The sequence below is a fragment of the Marmota marmota genome, unplaced genomic scaffold (genome assembly GCF_001458135.2).
Source record: "Marmota marmota marmota unplaced genomic scaffold, marMar, whole genome shotgun sequence".
Taxonomy (NCBI): Eukaryota; Metazoa; Chordata; class Mammalia; order Rodentia; family Sciuridae; genus Marmota; species Marmota marmota.
In genome coordinates, this window is record NW_025999927.1 from 3,767,863 (window position 1) to 3,774,147 (window position 6,285).

Consider the following 6,285-nt stretch of genomic DNA (forward strand, 5'->3'; position numbering starts at 1 on the left):
ACAACAAAGAAGATAAAGACCCAACTCAATTCTATTTCCTAGAGACAATTCTGCCTATGGTGTTGGTGACTATCATTCTTATACAACTTGATTTCAGACACAGCGCACTTAGCATGGAGGTGGGACAAAGTCAGGTGATTCCAAAGGTCTCCACAGAGGGACAAATGTCCTTGTCTGCCTCCCTCCTTGACAGAGCCACCCCAGGATGGACAACACTCAGATGATGGGCTTGTTCCCAAGTGCCACTAGGTGCCCTGCTCAGCTGCGTTCACTCCAGGGATCTGGAGGAACTTGCCACAAAAACAAAGGACCTGGCTGGAGCCAGGGACCAGGCAGCCACCCAGGCTCCAAGCGCCTGGAACTTGGGATCTGAAAACATACAGCAGGAAGGTTTCCAAGAGCATTGTCAGCAAGTGAAGGGACTGGGGTCCTCCACTGGCCGAGGAGAGGGGACAGAATAGAGGGGGCCACCGTCGATGACACAAAAGCCGAGTAACTTCCAGGAGCACAGGTGCTCCTCTATGGGAAGTTCTCACCGCAGGTTGTACTACAGCCAGGGGTGACCTTAGCCCCTCGTGAAGGGTGAGGTGCAAGGAGATTAGATCTACATAGGAAGGTGCCTCTCACAAGAGCCGCAGCTCTGGTGACAGCCACGCGGGCCCTCAACAGGAGTCTGCCTTAGTCCATTCAGGCGGCTGCCATAAGATGCGAAAGATTCGGTAGCTTTTTTTTTTTTTTTCTTTAGGTACCAGGGATTGAACCCAGGGATGCTTAACCACGGAGTCATATCCCCAGCCCTTTTAATATTTTATTTAGAGACAGGGCCTCTCTGAGTTTCTCAGGCCCTCGCTAAGTTGCTGAGGCTGGCTCTGAACTTGAAATCCTCCTGCCTCAGCTTCCCAAGCCATTGGGTTTACAGGTGGGCACCCTGGTGCCTGACTGATTTGGTAGCTTTTAAACAACAGAAATGTCTTTCTCACAGTTGTGGAGGCTGGGAAATCCAAGATTGGGATGCCATCACGGGTGGGTTCCAGCAGGTCCCCTATCTGAGCCCACCACCTGCCAGCTCCTTGCTCGATACTTATGGGCAAAAAGCAGCCCCTTGTGTAAGGCACAAGCTACTTGTCAGGGATGAACCCTGTGACCGTTGCCTCCAATGCTACAGACCTTAAATGCTTTGCATTGAGGGTCGACTCTAACTTATGAACGGTGTGCGACAAACATTCAGACAATAGCAACGGCCCAAACTCCAGAGTGGTTTCTACATCAGGAACTTAAGGTTTCTTCCTAGCAACTCCCAGTTCTCATGTAATTTACCAATGGGACACATCTTTACCATAAGAAATGTTGCCTAGCAACACAGTTAATCTCATCTGGTTCCTGAGGTGTGACAGCCTTCCCCCAAATGTCTGTGACCCAACCCAGGAACCGGCAAACCAGTTAAGTTCCATGACGAGGAGGAACTAAGGTAGCAGGTGGGTGAAGATGGCAGATCAGCTGACCCTCTTAAGGTGGGCAGGGTATTGTGAATCATGTGGGTAGGCCCACTGTAATAACGATTGTCCTTAAAGTGAAAGAGGGAAGCACGAGACTTGGTGTCAGAGAGATGTAAAACTGTGACACTGCTGGCCCTAAAGGAGGGGGATCCCAGGACATGAGCAGCCTCTGGAAGCTGGAAAGAGCAAGCAAAAGCGTCTCCCCTGGAGCCTCCAGAAAGAGCACAGCTCTACCACACCTTGGGGTCAGCCCCCGACATCCCATTTGAACTTCTGACCTCTAGAACTGTAAGGTAATCAATTTGTGTTGTTTTAGGTCACCAGATGTTTGGTGGTTTGTGACAGCAGCAATCCAGGGTAACAGAGGAAGTTGGCTCACGTGTTGTCTTTTCTTGCAGTGGGGGGAGGAAGGGTTGTGAGCCATCTCCCTAATCAGGTGTCCAGGGCTGGCCCCTTGCTCCTTCTCAGCCTCATCTCTGGTGCCCCCACCTTTCATCTGCCACAGGCATGCTGGACTACTGTAACCTCCAGACTTACTTGGGCCCTATTCTTGCCTTTCATTTCTTAGACCAACCCCATCTGGTGATGATGTCTTGCCCCTTTTGTGCATAACTGGGCACAGTTTTTTAATATTCTGTTGAGGACTTCTGTGTATGTTCATGAGGAATATTGGTCTGCAGCTTTCTTACAATGTTTTTAAGGGGGTTTGGTATCAGAATAATTCTGGCCTCATTTGGGATATGTTTCTTCATCTTCCAATTATTTGGAAAATTTGGATGGAATTAGAATTAGTCTCATTTCTTCCTTAAATGTTTGGTAAAAATTCCCCGGTGAAGTCACCTAGGACTAGAGTTTTCTTTGTAAAATGTTTTTAACTACAAATTCACTTGTGTTAGTAGAAATAGGACTATTCAATTTTCCTCTTTCTTCTTGTGATAAGTCTGATTGTTGTCTATTCCGTGGAATTTGTCCATTTCATCTAGCTATTGAATTCATGTAATGTTTTTGAAAATATTCTTTTTATGTATGTAGGGTCTGTGGTGCTGTTTCCTCTTTCATTCCTGATACTGATAATCTGTCTTCTCTCTTTCTTGGTCAATCTGGCTATGGGTCAAAGAACTAGCTGTAGGTTTCATTTGTCTGTCCTTAATTTCACTGATTTCTGTTCTTATCTTTATTAGTTCCTCTCTCTCTGCTTACTTTCGGTTTAATTTTTTTTCTCTCTCTCTCTTTTTTAAAGTGGAAGATGAAGTTGTTGATTTGAGACCTTTCTTCTTTTCTAAAATAGCATTTAATGGTGAAAATTTCCCCATAAGCACTGAAGCTCACACATTTTGATATCAACTCAAAACATTTCTAGTTTCCTTTGTGATTTCCCCTTTGACACATGGGATGTTCAGGAGTATGTTTTCATATTTGGTTAGGTCAGAGTCTAACCTCGCTTAAGTTTTTAAAGTGTGTACAATTCCCTGCATGTATTACTCAAAGCTTTGAGTGCTGATGTGGATTTTGGATGGATTCTCAAAGTTTTGCTCAGCCGCTTAAGATCTGGCTGGGGCTTTTGTGGGTTTTTATAAAAAACGAGATGATCCACTTCTCCCACTCTCTCTCTCCCCCAGGACTCCTCCCACACTCTCCAGTTCACAAGAGCCCCTTTCCCTGTTTTCTTTGCTGGAAGACAGGGTTTATCTTGGAGATATGGCCCTCGGTGCTGCTACCACTGAGTTCTGTACCTGGAGCCTGCCCTTGGGGCAAGGCTATGGGAGAAAGGAGAAAAGGGGAAAAATGACCACAAGGGCTCCCTTCCCGGGTTCTCTGGCCAGAAATGAGGGTTTCTATGGATGCACTAGCTGTCTACACTGCCATTCTGCTCCTGGCCCATTCTCAGGCAACAGCACAAGAGTAAGGGGAAAACGGGAAGAAGCGCTTCTCTGTTAGGGTCACTTCTCAAGTTTCTCTTCTACAATCCACATGTTTTTTTTTTTTTTTAATTTATTTAGAGACAGGTTCTCTCTGAGTTGCTCAGGATCTTGTTAAATTGCTGAGCCTGCAGAGGGATTGCTCCACCCAGGACTTTCTGTGCGCCATTCCCTCTGCCAAGAATGCCCTTCCTTTCTGCCTAGTGCTAGTTCAACTCTCATAACGTGGTGGGCTGTGCTGACCTCCAGATCTTCCCTGACCTCTCTCACCCTTTAAATTCAGCTCAACAGCCACAGCACGCCCTCCTGTGTGTCCATCAGTCTGTCTCACTATCAAGCAGCAGCTGGGCGGGGAGAAGGACCTCATCTTCCCGATCATCACTGTATTCCTGGCTTGCAAAGGCTGATGAAGCAATGGAGTGATTGTTTCTATTTTATACCTGAATCTACATTAAAGAGGCAGGAGGGACATCTGAAAATGGCAATCACAAATTGTGAAGGCTCCCCGGTTTTTTAAATGCTGAAGGGAGAAGCCGGAGGGTCCCCTGGGCCTTTGCCAGAGGACAGCTGGAACAAACAAGTCTGAAGACCTTGGCTTCTGCCGTCCCTTGAAGGCAGCCTGGAACATTCAGATTACGTCAAATTCCATTTCACATGACATTGTTTCAACAAAAAAGCTATTTTTACAGATGGGGAAGTGACTGTCAGAGAAAAGTGATAGTTTTGAGTCTTCGATGTAATTTTAATTGAAGGAAGGACAAATGCTGTCACATCCCAGCTCCTAGCATCATCCAGCAAGAATGAATTTTCCATAAACGATTTTAGGGCAAACCATCAATTTCCACATTTCTGGAGACTCAATCTTTCTTGAAAGCAGGATGACTTTATTGCGGAGCATGCAGGTACGTGTGTGATTTCCCACGTCACATGCTTCCCCTTAGGACTTCTGTGCTTCACGAGAACAGATCAAGGAGGCTCCTCTGTCCTCTCTGCTCTGACACCACTTCCTCTCCATGTCCCTTTGCCACCTTGGTATGCGTCTTGGTCATGGGTGTGGTTTTCAGACAGCTCCTGAGGGATGGAGGGGGGGACTGCCAGTGAGCCTCAGCCTCAGCACCTGGGGAGTGTCTGACCTCCTGCTGGCTCTCTCCAGCCACAGAACAACATCCCTTCCTGGGTCTGCACGGTGTGTAAGCCTGGGGTCTGCCTTCACAGCGCCACACAGGGCACCCACCACCCTACACGTCCCGACTCTCTACCACCTGTCCGTTCTCCCTCCCACTGGACTCTGGCACTTATCTTTTTAGTGTGTCCACAGTTTGGCCCTTTCCAGAATGTCATGCAGCCTCTGCAGACCACCTTCTTTCACTTAGCAATGGGCAGTTGAGGTTCCTACGTGTCTTCAAGGTTTGATAGTGCCCCCCCCTTTTTTTTTGTACTGGAAATTGAACCCACTGGCACCTTACCAGTGAACTACATCCCCAGTCCTTTTTGAGTCCTTTTTATTTGAGACTAACTTGCTGAAGCTGGCCTCAAACTTGCAATCCTCCTGTGTCAGCCTCCAGGCATCTGCCACTGCGCCCAGTAGTACCCTTGTTTTTCGTGCTAATGTTCTGTTGTCTGGATGCACCACATTTTATTTATCTACCCACTGACCAAAGGACATCTCAGTTGCTTCCACATTTTGGCAATTATGAATAATATTGCCACACACATCCATGTGCAGGATTTTTGTGAAAATAAGTTCTCAACTCAGTTGGGGGAATACCGATGAGTGTAATTGCTGGATCTTATGGTAAAAGGGGGTGTAGTTTTGTAAGAGACTGGCAAACTGTCTTCCAAAGTGATCACTCTGTTTTGCATTCCCACCAGCAATGAGCAAGAGCTCCTGATTCTCCTGTCCTGGCAGACATCTGGTGTTCCCAGCCTTCTGGATTTGGGCCACTACAGTAGGTGCATAGCGCTATCTTGTTAACTGTTTTCATTTGCATTTCCCTAACGACAAATGATGTGGTGCATCCTTGCACGGCTGATGTGCCATCTGCTCCTCTTGAGTCAGCTGCTGGCTCAGAACGTCTGCTCATTTTGTAACAGTGCTGTTTGTTTTCTTATTATTGAATTTTAAGAGTTCTTTGCCTATTTGGGGTGAGTCTTTCATTATACATGTCCTACAAATATTTTCTCCCTGTCTATGGCTTGTCTTCTCACTCGTTGACCTTCCCAGCCTTTTCAAAACTCCTGGGTGGAGTCTAAACTAAGTGGAGTCTACAAGGCACATTGAGCTCAGAACTCAGAGGCTTGCCATCCCCGGGCTCTTCGAGTGTGAGGCCCACGATTGGAGGCCTCTTAGTTCTCACCTAATCCCAGTCCTTCCATGCATGTACCTCTTCCCTGCTCCCTTGAGCTGTCTGGTGCCCACAATCCACCCCGCCCAGCCCAAGCATAAGGTCTACCTAAGCAAATGCTCCGTCCGGACGGGACTTTCCCCTGGCCATTGCTGCAGTCAGTATTGTCATAAGACAAGCAATTCAGAACCCAAAGCTGAGGCTGTCTTCTTCTGGTCAACAAGAGGAGGCACTGTGGCCACCGGCTGACCTCAGGGAAAGCTCTGGCACTGTGCACTGTGACTTTGTAGAAGCCACCAATCTTCCCAAGCTGGGTTTTCATACCTGTGGGACAGGTACAGCTGCACCCCCAACATGGCATGGTTCTGAAGATTAAATGAGATGGGAGCAAAGGATCTAGGAGATTGACTGGCACAGGAGCCTCAGGAAGTGGTGGTCCCTAATACCACAGGGGCATGCAGCACCCAGCAATGGCGATACACACATACTTTATCCCACAATCTGGACCTTATTACTACCTCCTTC

The 6,285-nt window shown here is 47.4% G+C and overlaps 1 long non-coding RNA gene across 1 annotated transcript; it reads left to right on the top strand.

Moving 5' to 3' along the window:
- Positions 1–1,485: 1,485 nt before the first annotated feature.
- On the top strand, positions 1,486–5,545 carry LOC107157924. Its single transcript, XR_001505566.2, has 3 exons — positions 1,486–1,789; positions 3,699–4,317; positions 5,288–5,545. It is a non-coding gene; the product is annotated as an uncharacterized LOC107157924 (long non-coding RNA).
- The last annotated feature ends 740 nt before the right edge of the window (positions 5,546–6,285 follow it).